The 15,289-nt window shown below is 63.2% G+C and overlaps 4 non-coding genes across 4 annotated transcripts; all 4 read left to right on the top strand.

Annotated features, from left to right (window-relative positions):
* Window positions 1-3,170: 3,170 nt before the first annotated feature.
* On the top strand, window positions 3,171-3,289 carry LOC142865379 (5S ribosomal RNA). Its single transcript, XR_012915682.1, has one exon. It is a non-coding gene; the product is annotated as a 5S ribosomal RNA (ribosomal RNA).
* A 3,775-nt stretch (window positions 3,290-7,064) lies between these two features.
* On the top strand, window positions 7,065-7,183 carry LOC142865378 (5S ribosomal RNA). The gene has a single exon (XR_012915681.1). It is a non-coding gene; the product is annotated as a 5S ribosomal RNA (ribosomal RNA).
* Window positions 7,184-10,966: 3,783 nt separating this feature from the next.
* Window positions 10,967-11,085, top strand: LOC142865377 (5S ribosomal RNA). Its single transcript, XR_012915680.1, has one exon. It is a non-coding gene; the product is annotated as a 5S ribosomal RNA (ribosomal RNA).
* Window positions 11,086-14,860: 3,775 nt separating this feature from the next.
* Window positions 14,861-14,979, top strand: LOC142865375 (5S ribosomal RNA). Its single transcript, XR_012915678.1, has one exon. It is a non-coding gene; the product is annotated as a 5S ribosomal RNA (ribosomal RNA).
* The last annotated feature ends 310 nt before the right edge of the window (window positions 14,980-15,289 follow it).

Below are 15,289 nucleotides of genomic sequence, written 5' to 3'. Positions count from 1 at the left end.
CGTTTTGCTGCCCAGGCTAGAGTGAGTGCCATGGCGTCAGCCTAGCTCACAGCAACCTCAATCTCCGGGCTCAAGCAATCCTGCTGCCTCAGCCTCCCGAGTAGTTGGGACTACAGGCATGCACCACCAAGCCCGGCTGTGTTTTTCTATATATATTAGTTGGCCAATTAATTTCTTTCTATTTTTAGTAGAGACGGGGTCTCGCTCTTGCTCAGGCTGGTTTCGAACTCCTGACCTGGAGCAATCCGCCCGCCTCGGCCTCCCAGAGAGCTAGGATTACAGGCGTGAGCCACCGCGCCCGGCCCCCCCTGTGTTCTTATTCATATACCTCTCATGTTGTTCCAGCGTATTGTGGGGGTACCAATGTTAAGGTCGGGTGCCTTGCCCTCTCCAAGCCTCCCCCCTCGGGTCAGAGCTTCAAGTGCGCCCATCCCCCAGTCGGTGCGCACCCACCCCATCCCTAATGGATGTGTATGCCCCTCCCCTCCCCCCACCCGCCCGACACCCACCCGATGAAGGTGATTCCTCTCTGTCCACTTAGGCGTCCATCCGTTCGTACCAATTTGCTGGTGAGCGCGCTCACGTGGTGCTCGTGTGTCCATTCTTGGGATACCTGGCTTACTGGAACGGGTCCCAGCTCTGGCCAGGAGAACACGAGAGGCGCCCTCTCACCGCTGCTCCTCACAGCCGAATGGCACTCCGTGGTGTCCACGCGCCACATTTTATTCATGCACTCCTGGATGGATGGGCACTCGGGTCGCTTCCACGTCTTTGCGATTGTGAATTGTGCCCTAACTGTAACCCTAACCCTTACCCAGCCCGTCTCCTCTGCCCCTGCCTGACGCACTCCTCCCCGGCCAGGCCCGTCACTGTCCTGGGCCCCCGCCTGTCCGGCTCCTCCCTGCCCGGCCTGTCACCGTCCTCTGCCCCTGCCTGACATGCTCCTTCCCGCCCGCCCGGCCTCTCACCGTCCTCGGCCCCTGCCTGACCGGCTCCTCCGTCGCCTGGGCCTTCCAAGGGCTTGGTGTGGACGCTGCTTCCAGGAAGCCCCCCAGGAACCCGGCAGCAGGGTGGCCGCAGCAGTCTCCAGCAGCCGTCCCTAAGTCGCTTGAGTGCGGGGGACGTGCCCCCGCTGTGCCGCGGGGGCCCAGCCTGGTGTCTTCCCTGAGGCCCTGGGGCTGCCGGCTGGGCTGCCGCTCCCCACAAGGGGAGAGCCGTGGAGGTGGGGACCGCCTCCTGATGGGGACGTACACGCAGCTCTCCACGTCGGATTCCGGGGCTCTCTGTCCTGCCCGAAGGCCCAGCTGGCCTGCGGGTCCTTAGAGTGGCAAAAACATCCGAAAACTGAGATTGAGGGTCCGGTGGGTGTCTGCACTTTTGTGCTGGGCACCCCAGGGAGGCCCGGGGGCTGGCTGGACAACGCGGTCTGCTGGGCGGGGGGGTTGGAGGAGCAACTGATGCCCTTTGCACTTTGGGTAGCAAGAGTCTGAGGTGTCTCTGAGCCCTGTGCCCTGTGGGGGGGGGCGGGGGGAGGAGGAGGAGGAGGAGGAGGAGGTGGGAAGGGCCGGGGCCTGCAGTCCTGTTCCCGGGGTGGCACGGCAAGTGGCTTCTTCCACAGGCTGCTTGGCCTGGGCTCCCTGCACCTGGGCCTTTGGAGGACCGGCCCTGTGCTTGCCAACACTTCCTGCAGGGACCCAGAGCTGGGAGGTGGCATCTCTCAGCCCTGGGTCGGGCAGAGCCCCAGCGGGCCATGCCCACAACCTCTCTCAGCACCGGTCCCCCAGAAGGCTCCTTTGGGACCAGGATTCTCTTGCGGTGACTCTTTAAGGTCTGGCCCCTGGATGGAGGGGCACCAGGAGTAGAGGAGCAGGAAGGGGAAGGGGGTGGCCATGCGAGGGGACACTTTGAGGCCAAGTCCCAGCTTCAGCCTGATCCTCCTGGGAACCCCGCTCTGAGACAAGGAGCCGGGCTTCGCATTCCCACAGCAGCCAGTCGTGGGCTGAGGACACCTGGGGCGTTGGGAACTCCCTGGCTTCTCCTTGGTTTAACGTCTAGAGCTGCTTGTGAATCGCGCCGCCACACACACCCGAGCTCAGGTGTCTTCCGCACAGACTGCGGGCCTCGCTCTTCTGAATGCCGCTAGCTCGCCACCCACCCACGGGTGAACCTGGTCAGGGTGCTTTCTCTCAGGGGCAGACTCTTTTCCGGGCGGGCTACCGGTGTCTCTGTTTGCTCGTTTCTTGCTTCCATTTCGGGAAAGTCTTCCTTGCTGGGTGTGGAAATCTCCTATGCCTTCCCTCGCCTATTCTGTCAGCTTTCAAATTCTCTTTCAGTTGCCACCCTCACAGATGGATTAGGAAACTCTTTCCGGTGCACTCATTAGTGAAATGACCTCCAGGAAGCTGGAATCCAATATCTAATGGCCGATTTTTAGCGAGTCCACACGCCAGGGTGGTCGGGGTCCAATGCAGCCCCGGCCAGGCCCAGGCCCCTTGGACTGGGCCACAGGAGGACACGGAGGAGGGTCCCGGCCCCCACGAAGCGGTGCCGGCAGTTCTCCACGGGCTTGGGCGTTTTCCAGAGGTAGGAGATGGAGGGGACTGATTTCTTCAGCGCCCCCCAAACCACGCCACCCCACCCCACCCATGGGACACATCCCCAGAGAGAGACGCCCCATACACTGGCTGTGCCCCAGCCCTGGCCCCGGGGAATAGGCGGCAGCCCACCCACAGGGCGAGGGGGGGGGCGCAGCTGAAAGGGGTTGTGGGGGAGGGCGGCCCCTGGCTGGGGTCAAAGGGCGAGCGCCCCGGTGCGCGCGTGCGCAGTCAGCGGCAGGCAGCGACGCGCTGGGGGTGGGCAGCGGGTAGGTGAAGGAGGCCGGGCGAGGAGACGAGGGGGGCTGGGAGGGCTCCACCTTGGCGAGTCCAGCCGTGGAGGCGCATCTTGTGTGAGTGTGAGTGAGTGTGAGTGTGTGTGTGTGTGTATAGAGAGACAGCCCCCCGCCCCGCCCCGCCCCGCCCCGCCCATCACCCCCGTCCCTGGGAGCCCGCGGGACCCGGCCGGCGAACTCAACCGGCCCGGCCCGGCGCGGGGCCTGGGGCGGGAGGCGGCGGCGGGGAAGCCCAGAGAGGCTCGGCTTCTTGAGCGGGGCAGGGGCGCCCTCCGCCGCCGTCTAGGGCCACACCACCCTGAACGCCCCCGATCTCGTCTGGTCTCGGAAGCTAAGCAGGGTCGGGCCTGGTTAGTACTTGGATGGGAGACCGCCTGGGAATACCGGGTGCCACAGGCTGCTGCTTTTTTTTTTTTTTTTTTTTTTTTTTTGCCTCTTGTTCTGTCCCCTTTCTGGGAGCGTGGCGGCGGCCCGGGGTGGGGGTCACCCCCACCCTCAGCGCCCGCCCGCGTTGCCTGGCGCCCCAGCCCGCACCGTGGGGCCTCCTCTTGTCCCAAGCCGCGACACCGCCGCCACGCGGCAGCATGCGTGGCATCTGGACTGTCAGGTCTCAGACCAAAGGTCTGCTCTGTGGGAACCGACACGCTGGAGGAAACCTTGAGAGTCTGAGAGGGGAGGGAGTTCCAGAAGAAGGCCAGGATGTCATTTTGAGGGAGTATGTGACCAGAACTCGTCCCGTTGCTTTTGGGGTTCTATGGGCTACACGCAGGAATCTTTGGTGGTGGCACCTGATGTTGGGGGATCCGGAGTCACACCCAGACCTGCTCCACAGGCCTCCTTTTACTTTTCTCTTCGGATTCATTATTTTTAAAAAGTGTCTCTTACCTCTATGATTGCATTTTCTTTTCTCTCTCTCTTCAAGCAGATGATGGGAGTACAAGTATTCAGGTGACATGTGTTGCCCGTGCCCCCCTCCCCCCTGTGTTCTTTTTTTTTTTTTTTTTTTTGAGACAGAGTCTCGTTTTGCTGCCCAGGCTAGAGTGAGTGCCATGGCGTCAGCCTAGCTCACAGCAACCTCAATCTCCGGGCTCAAGCAATCCTGCTGCCTCAGCCTCCCGAGTAGTTGGGACTACAGGCATGCACCACCACGCCCGGCTGTGTTTTTCTATATATATTAGTTGGCCAATTAATTTCTTTCTATTTTTAGTAGAGACGGGGTCTCGCTCTTGCTCAGGCTGGTTTCGAACTCCTGACCTGGAGCAATCCGCCCGCCTCGGCCTCCCAGAGAGCTAGGATTACAGGCGTGAGCCACCGCGCCCGGCCCCCCCTGTGTTCTTATTCATATACCTCTCAGGTTGTTCCAGCGTATTGTGGGGGTACCAATGTTAAGGTCGGGTGCCTTGCCCTCTCCAAGCCTCCCCCCTCGGGTCAGAGCTTCAAGTGCGCCCATCCCCCAGTCGGTGCGCACCCACCCCATGCCTAATGGATGTGTATGCCCCTCCCCTCCCCCCACCCGCCCGACACCCACCCGATGAAGGTGATTCCTCTCTGTCCACTTAGGCGTCCATCCGTTCGTACCAATTTGCTGGTGAGCGCGCTCACGTGGTGCTCGTGTGTCCATTCTTGGGATACCTGGCTTACTGGAACGGGTCCCAGCTCTGGCCAGGAGAACACGAGAGGCGCCCTCTCACCGCTGCTCCTCACAGCCGAATGGCACTCCGTGGTGTCCACGCGCCACATTTTATTCATGCACTCCTGGATGGATGGGCACTCGGGTCGCTTCCACGTCTTTGCGATTGTGAATTGTGCCCTAACTGTAACCCTAACCCTTACCCAGCCCGTCTCCTCTGCCCCTGCCTGACGCACTCCTCCCCGGCCAGGCCCGTCACTGTCCTGGGCCCCCGCCTGTCCGGCTCCTCCCCGCCCGGCCTGTCACCGTCCTCTGCCCCTGCCTGACATGGTCCTTCCCGCCCGCCCGGCCTCTCACCGTCCTCGGCCCCTGCCTGACCGGCTCCTCCGTCGCCTGGGCCTTCCAAGGGCTTGGTGTGGACGCTGCTTCCAGGAAGCCCTCCAGGAACCCGGCAGCAGGGTGGCCGCAGCAGTCTCCAGCAGCCGTCCCTAAGTCGCTTGAGTGCGGGGGACGTGCCCCCGCTGTGCCGCGGGGGCCCAGCCTGGTGTCTTCCCTGAGGCCCTGGGGCTGCCGGCTGGGCTGCCGCTCCCCACAAGGGGAGAGCCGCGGAGGTGGGGACCGCCTCCTGATGGGGACGTACACGCAGCTCTCCACGTCGGATTCCGGGGCTCTCTGTCCTGCCCGAAGGCCCAGCTGGCCTGCGGGTCCTTAGAGTGGCAAAAACATCCGAAAACTGAGATTGAGGGTCCGGTGGGTGTCTGCACTTTTGTGCTGGGCACCCCAGGGAGGCCCGGGGGCTGGCTGGACAACGTGGTCTGCTGGGCGGGGGGGTTGGAGGAGCAACTGATGCCCTTTGCACTTTGGGTAGCAAGAGTCTGAGGTGTCTCTGAGCCCTGTGCCCTGTGGGGGGGGCGGGGGGAGGAGGAGGAGGAGGTGGGAAGGGCCGGGGCCTGCAGTCCTGTTCCCGGGGTGGCACGGCAAGTGGCTTCTTCCACAGGCTGCTTGGCCTGGGCTCCCTGCACCTGGGCCTTTGGAGGACCGGCCCTGTGCTTGCCAACACTTCCTGCAGGGACCCAGAGCTGGGAGGTGGCATCTCTCAGCCCTGGTTCGGGCAGAGCCCCAGCGGGCCATGCCCACAACCTCTCTCAGCACCGGTCCCCCAGAAGGCTCCTTTGGGACCAGGATTCTCTTGCGGTGACTCTTTAAGGTCTGGCCCCTGGATGGAGGGGCACCAGGAGTAGAGGAGCAGGAAGGGGAAGGGGGTGGCCATGCGAGGGGACACTTTGAGGCCAAGTCCCAGCTTCAGCCTGATCCTCCTGGGAACCCCGCTCTGAGACAAGGAGCCGGGCTTCGCATTCCCACAGCAGCCAGTCGTGGGCTGAGGACACCTGGGGCGTTGGGAACTCCCTGGCTTCTCCTTGGTTTAACGTCTAGAGCTGCTTGTGAATCGCGCCGCCACACACACCCGAGCGCAGGTGTCTTCCGCACAGACTGCGGGCCTCGCTCTTCTGAATGCCGCTAGCTCGCCACCCACCCACGGGTGAACCTGGTCAGGGTGCTTTCTCTCAGGGGCAGACTCTTTTCCGGGCGGGCTACCGGTGTCTCTGTTTGCTCGTTTCTTGCTTCCATTTCGGGAAAGTCTTCCTTGCTGGGTGTGGAAATCTCCTATGCCTTCCCTCGCCTATTCTGTCAGCTTTCAAATTCTCTTTCAGTTGCCACCCTCACAGATGGATTAGGAAACTCTTTCCGGTGCACTCATTAGTGAAATGACCTCCAGGAAGCTGGAATCCAATATCTAATGGCCGATTTTTAGCGAGTCCACACGCCAGGGTGGTCGGGGTCCAATGCAGCCCCGGCCAGGCCCAGGCCCCTTGGACTGGGCCACAGGAGGACACGGAGGAGGGTCCCGGCCCCCACGAAGCGGTGCCGGCAGTTCTCCACGGGCTTGGGCGTTTTCCAGAGGTAGGAGATGGAGGGGACTGATTTCTTCAGCGCCCCCCAAACCACGCCACCCCACCCCACCCATGGGACACATCCCCAGAGAGAGACGCCCCATACACTGGCTGTGCCCCAGCCCTGGCCCCGGGGAATAGGCGGCAGCCCACCCACAGGGCGAGGGGGGGGGCGCAGCTGAAAGGGGTTGTGGGGGAGGGCGGCCCCTGGCTGGGGTCAAAGGGCGAGCGCCCCGCGCGTGCGCAGTCAGCGGCAGGCAGCGACGCGCTGGGGGTGGGCAGCGGGTAGGTGAAGGAGGCCGGGCGAGGAGACGAGGGGGGCTGGGAGGGCTCCACCTTGGCGAGTCCAGCCGTGGAGGCGCATCTTGTGTGAGTGTGAGTGAGTGTGAGTGTGTGTGTGTGTGTATAGAGAGACAGCCCCCCGTCCCGCCCCGCCCCGCCCCGCCCATCACCCCCGTCCCTGGGAGCCCGCGGGACCCGGCCGGCGAACTCAACCGGCCCGGCCCGGCGCGGGGCCTGGGGCGGGAGGCGGCGGCGGGGAAGCCCAGAGAGGCTCGGCTTCTTGAGCGGGGCAGGGGCGCCCTCCGCCGCCGTCTAGGGCCACACCACCCTGAACGCCCCCGATCTCGTCTGGTCTCGGAAGCTAAGCAGGGTCGGGCCTGGTTAGTACTTGGATGGGAGACCGCCTGGGAATACCGGGTGCCACAGGCTGCTGCTTTTTTTTTTTTTTTTTTTTTGCCTCTTGTTCTGTCCCCTTTCTGGGAGCGTGGCGGCGGCCCGGGGTGGGGGTCACCCCCACCCTCAGCGCTCGCCCGCGGTGCCTGGCGCCCCAGCCCGCACCGTGGGGCCTCCTCTTGTCCCAAGCCGCGACACCGCCGCCACGCGGCAGCATGCGTGGCATCTGGACTGTCAGGTCTCAGACCAAAGGTCTGCTCTGTGGGAACCGACACGCTGGAGGAAACCTTGAGAGTCTGAGAGGGGAGGGAGTTCCAGAAGAAGGCCAGGATGTCATTTTGAGGGAGTATGTGACCAGAACTCGTCCCGTTGCTTTTGGGGTTCTATGGGCTACACGCAGGAATCTTTGGTGGTGGCACCTGATGTTGGGGGATCCGGAGTCACACCCAGACCTGCTCCACAGGCCTCCTTTTACTTTTCTCTTCGGATTCATTATTTTTAAAAAGTGTCTCTTACCTCTATGATTGCATTTTCTTTTCTCTCTCTCTTCAAGCAGATGATGGGAGTACAAGTATTCAGGTGACATGTGTTGCCCGTGCCCCCCTCCCCCCTGTGTTCTTTTTTTTTTTTTTTTTTTGAGACAGAGTCTCGTTTTGCTGCCCAGGCTAGAGTGAGTGCCATGGCGTCAGCCTAGCTCACAGCAACCTCAATCTCCGGGCTCAAGCAATCCTGCTGCCTCAGCCTCCCGAGTAGTTGGGACTACAGGCATGCACCACCAAGCCCGGCTGTGTTTTTCTATATATATTAGTTGGCCAATTAATTTCTTTCTATTTTTAGTAGAGACGGGGTCTCGCTCTTGCTCAGGCTGGTTTCGAACTCCTGACCTGGAGCAATCCGCCCGCCTCGGCCTCCCAGAGAGCTAGGATTACAGGCGTGAGCCACCGCGCCCGGCCCCCCCTGTGTTCTTATTCATATACCTCTCATGTTGTTCCAGCGTATTGTGGGGGTACCAATGTTAAGGTCGGGTGCCTTGCCCTCTCCAAGCCTCCCCCCTCGGGTCAGAGCTTCAAGTGCGCCCATCCCCCAGTCGGTGCGCACCCACCCCATCCCTAATGGATGTGTATGCCCCTCCCCTCCCCCCACCCGCCCGACACCCACCCGATGAAGGTGATTCCTCTCTGTCCACTTAGGCGTCCATCCGTTCGTACCAATTTGCTGGTGAGCGCGCTCACGTGGTGCTCGTGTGTCCATTCTTGGGATACCTGGCTTACTGGAACGGGTCCCAGCTCTGGCCAGGAGAACACGAGAGGCGCCCTCTCACCGCTGCTCCTCACAGCCGAATGGCACTCCGTGGTGTCCACGCGCCACATTTTATTCATGCACTCCTGGATGGATGGGCACTCGGGTCGCTTCCACGTCTTTGCGATTGTGAATTGTGCCCTAACTGTAACCCTAACCCTTACCCAGCCCGTCTCCTCTGCCCCTGCCTGACGCACTCCTCCCCGGCCAGGCCCGTCACTGTCCTGGGCCCCCGCCTGTCCGGCTCCTCCCTGCCCGGCCTGTCACCGTCCTCTGCCCCTGCCTGACATGCTCCTTCCCGCCCGCCCGGCCTCTCACCGTCCTCGGCCCCTGCCTGACCGGCTCCTCCGTCGCCTGGGCCTTCCAAGGGCTTGGTGTGGACGCTGCTTCCAGGAAGCCCCCCAGGAACCCGGCAGCAGGGTGGCCGCAGCAGTCTCCAGCAGCCGTCCCTAAGTCGCTTGAGTGCGGGGGACGTGCCCCCGCTGTGCCGCGGGGGCCCAGCCTGGTGTCTTCCCTGAGGCCCTGGGGCTGCCGGCTGGGCTGCCGCTCCCCACAAGGGGAGAGCCGTGGAGGTGGGGACCGCCTCCTGATGGGGACGTACACGCAGCTCTCCACGTCGGATTCCGGGGCTCTCTGTCCTGCCCGAAGGCCCAGCTGGCCTGCGGGTCCTTAGAGTGGCAAAAACATCCGAAAACTGAGATTGAGGGTCCGGTGGGTGTCTGCACTTTTGTGCTGGGCACCCCAGGGAGGCCCGGGGGCTGGCTGGACAACGTGGTCTGCTGGGCGGGGGGGTTGGAGGAGCAACTGATGCCCTTTGCACTTTGGGTAGCAAGAGTCTGAGGTGTCTCTGAGCCCTGTGCCCTGTGGGGGGGGGCGGGGGGAGGAGGAGGAGGAGGAGGAGGAGGTGGGAAAGGCCGGGGCCTGCAGTCCTGTTCCCGGGGTGGCACGGCAAGTGGCTTCTTCCACAGGCTGCTTGGCCTGGGCTCCCTGCACCTGGGCCTTTGGAGGACCGGCCCTGTGCTTGCCAACACTTCCTGCAGGGACCCAGAGCTGGGAGGTGGCATCTCTCAGCCCTGGGTCGGGCAGAGCCCCAGCGGGCCATGCCCACAACCTCTCTCAGCACCGGTCCCCCAGAAGGCTCCTTTGGGACCAGGATTCTCTTGCGGTGACTCTTTAAGGTCTGGCCCCTGGATGGAGGGGCACCAGGAGTAGAGGAGCAGGAAGGGGAAGGGGGTGGCCATGCGAGGGGACACTTTGAGGCCAAGTCCCAGCTTCAGCCTGATCCTCCTGGGAACCCCGCTCTGAGACAAGGAGCCGGGCTTCGCATTCCCACAGCAGCCAGTCGTGGGCTGAGGACACCTGGGGCGTTGGGAACTCCCTGGCTTCTCCTTGGTTTAACGTCTAGAGCTGCTTGTGAATCGCGCCGCCACACACACCCGAGCTCAGGTGTCTTCCGCACAGACTGCGGGCCTCGCTCTTCTGAATGCCGCTAGCTCGCCACCCACCCACGGGTGAACCTGGTCAGGGTGCTTTCTCTCAGGGGCAGACTCTTTTCCGGGCGGGCTACCGGTGTCTCTGTTTGCTCGTTTCTTGCTTCCATTTCGGGAAAGTCTTCCTTGCTGGGTGTGGAAATCTCCTATGCCTTCCCTCGCCTATTCTGTCAGCTTTCAAATTCTCTTTCAGTTGCCACCCTCACAGATGGATTAGGAAACTCTTTCCGGTGCACTCATTAGTGAAATGACCTCCAGGAAGCTGGAATCCAATATCTAATGGCCGATTTTTAGCGAGTCCACACGCCAGGGTGGTCGGGGTCCAATGCAGCCCCGGCCAGGCCCAGGCCCCTTGGACTGGGCCACAGGAGGACACGGAGGAGGGTCCCGGCCCCCACGAAGCGGTGCCGGCAGTTCTCCACGGGCTTGGGCGTTTTCCAGAGGTAGGAGATGGAGGGGACTGATTTCTTCAGCGCCCCCCAAACCACGCCACCCCACCCCACCCATGGGACACATCCCCAGAGAGAGACGCCCCATACACTGGCTGTGCCCCAGCCCTGGCCCCGGGGAATAGGCGGCAGCCCACCCACAGGGCGAGGGGGGGGGCGCAGCTGAAAGGGGTTGTGGGGGAGGGCGGCCCCTGGCTGGGGTCAAAGGGCGAGCGCCCCGGTGCGCGCGTGCGCAGTCAGCGGCAGGCAGCGACGCGCTGGGGGTGGGCAGCGGGTAGGTGAAGGAGGCCGGGCGAGGAGACGAGGGGGGCTGGGAGGGCTCCACCTTGGCGAGTCCAGCCGTGGAGGCGCATCTTGTGTGAGTGTGAGTGAGTGTGAGTGTGTGTGTGTGTGTATAGAGAGACAGCCCCCCGCCCCGCCCCGCCCCGCCCCGCCCATCACCCCCGTCCCTGGGAGCCCGCGGGACCCGGCCGGCGAACTCAACCGGCCCGGCCCGGCGCGGGGCCTGGGGCGGGAGGCGGCGGCGGGGAAGCCCAGAGAGGCTCGGCTTCTTGAGCGGGGCAGGGGCGCCCTCCGCCGCCGTCTAGGGCCACACCACCCTGAACGCCCCCGATCTCGTCTGGTCTCGGAAGCTAAGCAGGGTCGGGCCTGGTTAGTACTTGGATGGGAGACCGCCTGGGAATACCGGGTGCCACAGGCTGCTGCTTTTTTTTTTTTTTTTTTTTTTTTTTTGCCTCTTGTTCTGTCCCCTTTCTGGGAGCGTGGCGGCGGCCCGGGGTGGGGGTCACCCCCACCCTCAGCGCCCGCCCGCGTTGCCTGGCGCCCCAGCCCGCACCGTGGGGCCTCCTCTTGTCCCAAGCCGCGACACCGCCGCCACGCGGCAGCATGCGTGGCATCTGGACTGTCAGGTCTCAGACCAAAGGTCTGCTCTGTGGGAACCGACACGCTGGAGGAAACCTTGAGAGTCTGAGAGGGGAGGGAGTTCCAGAAGAAGGCCAGGATGTCATTTTGAGGGAGTATGTGACCAGAACTCGTCCCGTTGCTTTTGGGGTTCTATGGGCTACACGCAGGAATCTTTGGTGGTGGCACCTGATGTTGGGGGATCCGGAGTCACACCCAGACCTGCTCCACAGGCCTCCTTTTACTTTTCTCTTCGGATTCATTATTTTTAAAAAGTGTCTCTTACCTCTATGATTGCATTTTCTTTTCTCTCTCTCTTCAAGCAGATGATGGGAGTACAAGTATTCAGGTGACATGTGTTGCCCGTGCCCCCCTCCCCCCTGTGTTCTTTTTTTTTTTTTTTTTTTTGAGACAGAGTCTCGTTTTGCTGCCCAGGCTAGAGTGAGTGCCATGGCGTCAGCCTAGCTCACAGCAACCTCAATCTCCGGGCTCAAGCAATCCTGCTGCCTCAGCCTCCCGAGTAGTTGGGACTACAGGCATGCACCACCACGCCCGGCTGTGTTTTTCTATATATATTAGTTGGCCAATTAATTTCTTTCTATTTTTAGTAGAGACGGGGTCTCGCTCTTGCTCAGGCTGGTTTCGAACTCCTGACCTGGAGCAATCCGCCCGCCTCGGCCTCCCAGAGAGCTAGGATTACAGGCGTGAGCCACCGCGCCCGGCCCCCCCTGTGTTCTTATTCATATACCTCTCAGGTTGTTCCAGCGTATTGTGGGGGTACCAATGTTAAGGTCGGGTGCCTTGCCCTCTCCAAGCCTCCCCCCTCGGGTCAGAGCTTCAAGTGCGCCCATCCCCCAGTCGGTGCGCACCCACCCCATGCCTAATGGATGTGTATGCCCCTCCCCTCCCCCCACCCGCCCGACACCCACCCGATGAAGGTGATTCCTCTCTGTCCACTTAGGCGTCCATCCGTTCGTACCAATTTGCTGGTGAGCGCGCTCACGTGGTGCTCGTGTGTCCATTCTTGGGATACCTGGCTTACTGGAACGGGTCCCAGCTCTGGCCAGGAGAACACGAGAGGCGCCCTCTCACCGCTGCTCCTCACAGCCGAATGGCACTCCGTGGTGTCCACGCGCCACATTTTATTCATGCACTCCTGGATGGATGGGCACTCGGGTCGCTTCCACGTCTTTGCGATTGTGAATTGTGCCCTAACTGTAACCCTAACCCTTACCCAGCCCGTCTCCTCTGCCCCTGCCTGACGCACTCCTCCCCGGCCAGGCCCGTCACTGTCCTGGGCCCCCGCCTGTCCGGCTCCTCCCCGCCCGGCCTGTCACCGTCCTCTGCCCCTGCCTGACATGGTCCTTCCCGCCCGCCCGGCCTCTCACCGTCCTCGGCCCCTGCCTGACCGGCTCCTCCGTCGCCTGGGCCTTCCAAGGGCTTGGTGTGGACGCTGCTTCCAGGAAGCCCTCCAGGAACCCGGCAGCAGGGTGGCCGCAGCAGTCTCCAGCAGCCGTCCCTAAGTCGCTTGAGTGCGGGGGACGTGCCCCCGCTGTGCCGCGGGGGCCCAGCCTGGTGTCTTCCCTGAGGCCCTGGGGCTGCCGGCTGGGCTGCCGCTCCCCACAAGGGGAGAGCCGCGGAGGTGGGGACCGCCTCCTGATGGGGACGTACACGCAGCTCTCCACGTCGGATTCCGGGGCTCTCTGTCCTGCCCGAAGGCCCAGCTGGCCTGCGGGTCCTTAGAGTGGCAAAAACATCCGAAAACTGAGATTGAGGGTCCGGTGGGTGTCTGCACTTTTGTGCTGGGCACCCCAGGGAGGCCCGGGGGCTGGCTGGACAACGTGGTCTGCTGGGCGGGGGGGTTGGAGGAGCAACTGATGCCCTTTGCACTTTGGGTAGCAAGAGTCTGAGGTGTCTCTGAGCCCTGTGCCCTGTGGGGGGGGCGGGGGGAGGAGGAGGAGGAGGTGGGAAGGGCCGGGGCCTGCAGTCCTGTTCCCGGGGTGGCACGGCAAGTGGCTTCTTCCACAGGCTGCTTGGCCTGGGCTCCCTGCACCTGGGCCTTTGGAGGACCGGCCCTGTGCTTGCCAACACTTCCTGCAGGGACCCAGAGCTGGGAGGTGGCATCTCTCAGCCCTGGTTCGGGCAGAGCCCCAGCGGGCCATGCCCACAACCTCTCTCAGCACCGGTCCCCCAGAAGGCTCCTTTGGGACCAGGATTCTCTTGCGGTGACTCTTTAAGGTCTGGCCCCTGGATGGAGGGGCACCAGGAGTAGAGGAGCAGGAAGGGGAAGGGGGTGGCCATGCGAGGGGACACTTTGAGGCCAAGTCCCAGCTTCAGCCTGATCCTCCTGGGAACCCCGCTCTGAGACAAGGAGCCGGGCTTCGCATTCCCACAGCAGCCAGTCGTGGGCTGAGGACACCTGGGGCGTTGGGAACTCCCTGGCTTCTCCTTGGTTTAACGTCTAGAGCTGCTTGTGAATCGCGCCGCCACACACACCCGAGCGCAGGTGTCTTCCGCACAGACTGCGGGCCTCGCTCTTCTGAATGCCGCTAGCTCGCCACCCACCCACGGGTGAACCTGGTCAGGGTGCTTTCTCTCAGGGGCAGACTCTTTTCCGGGCGGGCTACCGGTGTCTCTGTTTGCTCGTTTCTTGCTTCCATTTCGGGAAAGTCTTCCTTGCTGGGTGTGGAAATCTCCTATGCCTTCCCTCGCCTATTCTGTCAGCTTTCAAATTCTCTTTCAGTTGCCACCCTCACAGATGGATTAGGAAACTCTTTCCGGTGCACTCATTAGTGAAATGACCTCCAGGAAGCTGGAATCCAATATCTAATGGCCGATTTTTAGCGAGTCCACACGCCAGGGTGGTCGGGGTCCAATGCAGCCCCGGCCAGGCCCAGGCCCCTTGGACTGGGCCACAGGAGGACACGGAGGAGGGTCCCGGCCCCCACGAAGCGGTGCCGGCAGTTCTCCACGGGCTTGGGCGTTTTCCAGAGGTAGGAGATGGAGGGGACTGATTTCTTCAGCGCCCCCCAAACCACGCCACCCCACCCCACCCATGGGACACATCCCCAGAGAGAGACGCCCCATACACTGGCTGTGCCCCAGCCCTGGCCCCGGGGAATAGGCGGCAGCCCACCCACAGGGCGAGGGGGGGGGCGCAGCTGAAAGGGGTTGTGGGGGAGGGCGGCCCCTGGCTGGGGTCAAAGGGCGAGCGCCCCGCGCGTGCGCAGTCAGCGGCAGGCAGCGACGCGCTGGGGGTGGGCAGCGGGTAGGTGAAGGAGGCCGGGCGAGGAGACGAGGGGGGCTGGGAGGGCTCCACCTTGGCGAGTCCAGCCGTGGAGGCGCATCTTGTGTGAGTGTGAGTGAGTGTGAGTGTGTGTGTGTGTGTATAGAGAGACAGCCCCCCGTCCCGCCCCGCCCCGCCCCGCCCATCACCCCCGTCCCTGGGAGCCCGCGGGACCCGGCCGGCGAACTCAACCGGCCCGGCCCGGCGCGGGGCCTGGGGCGGGAGGCGGCGGCGGGGAAGCCCAGAGAGGCTCGGCTTCTTGAGCGGGGCAGGGGCGCCCTCCGCCGCCGTCTAGGGCCACACCACCCTGAACGCCCCCGATCTCGTCTGGTCTCGGAAGCTAAGCAGGGTCGGGCCTGGTTAGTACTTGGATGGGAGACCGCCTGGGAATACCGGGTGCCACAGGCTGCTGCTTTTTTTTTTTTTTTTTTTTGCCTCTTGTTCTGTCCCCTTTCTGGGAGCGTGGCGGCGGCCCGGGGTGGGGGTCACCCCCACCCTCAGCGCTCGCCCGCGGTGCCTGGCGCCCCAGCCCGCACCGTGGGGCCTCCTCTTGTCCCAAGCCGCGACACCGCCGCCACGCGGCAGCATGCGTGGCATCTGGACTGTCAGGTCTCAGACCAAAGGTCTGCTCTGTGGGAACCGACACGCTGGAGGAAACCTTGAGAGTCTGAGAGGGGAGGGAGTTCCAGAAGAAGGCCAGGATGTCATTTTGAGGGAG

The sequence above is a fragment of the Microcebus murinus genome, chromosome 28, assembly GCF_040939455.1.
Source record: "Microcebus murinus isolate Inina chromosome 28, M.murinus_Inina_mat1.0, whole genome shotgun sequence".
Lineage (NCBI taxonomy): Eukaryota > Metazoa > Chordata > Mammalia > Primates > Cheirogaleidae > Microcebus > Microcebus murinus.
The sequence above is the reverse complement of the archived record's forward strand: the minus strand, read 5'-3'. Positions and strand labels throughout refer to the sequence as shown.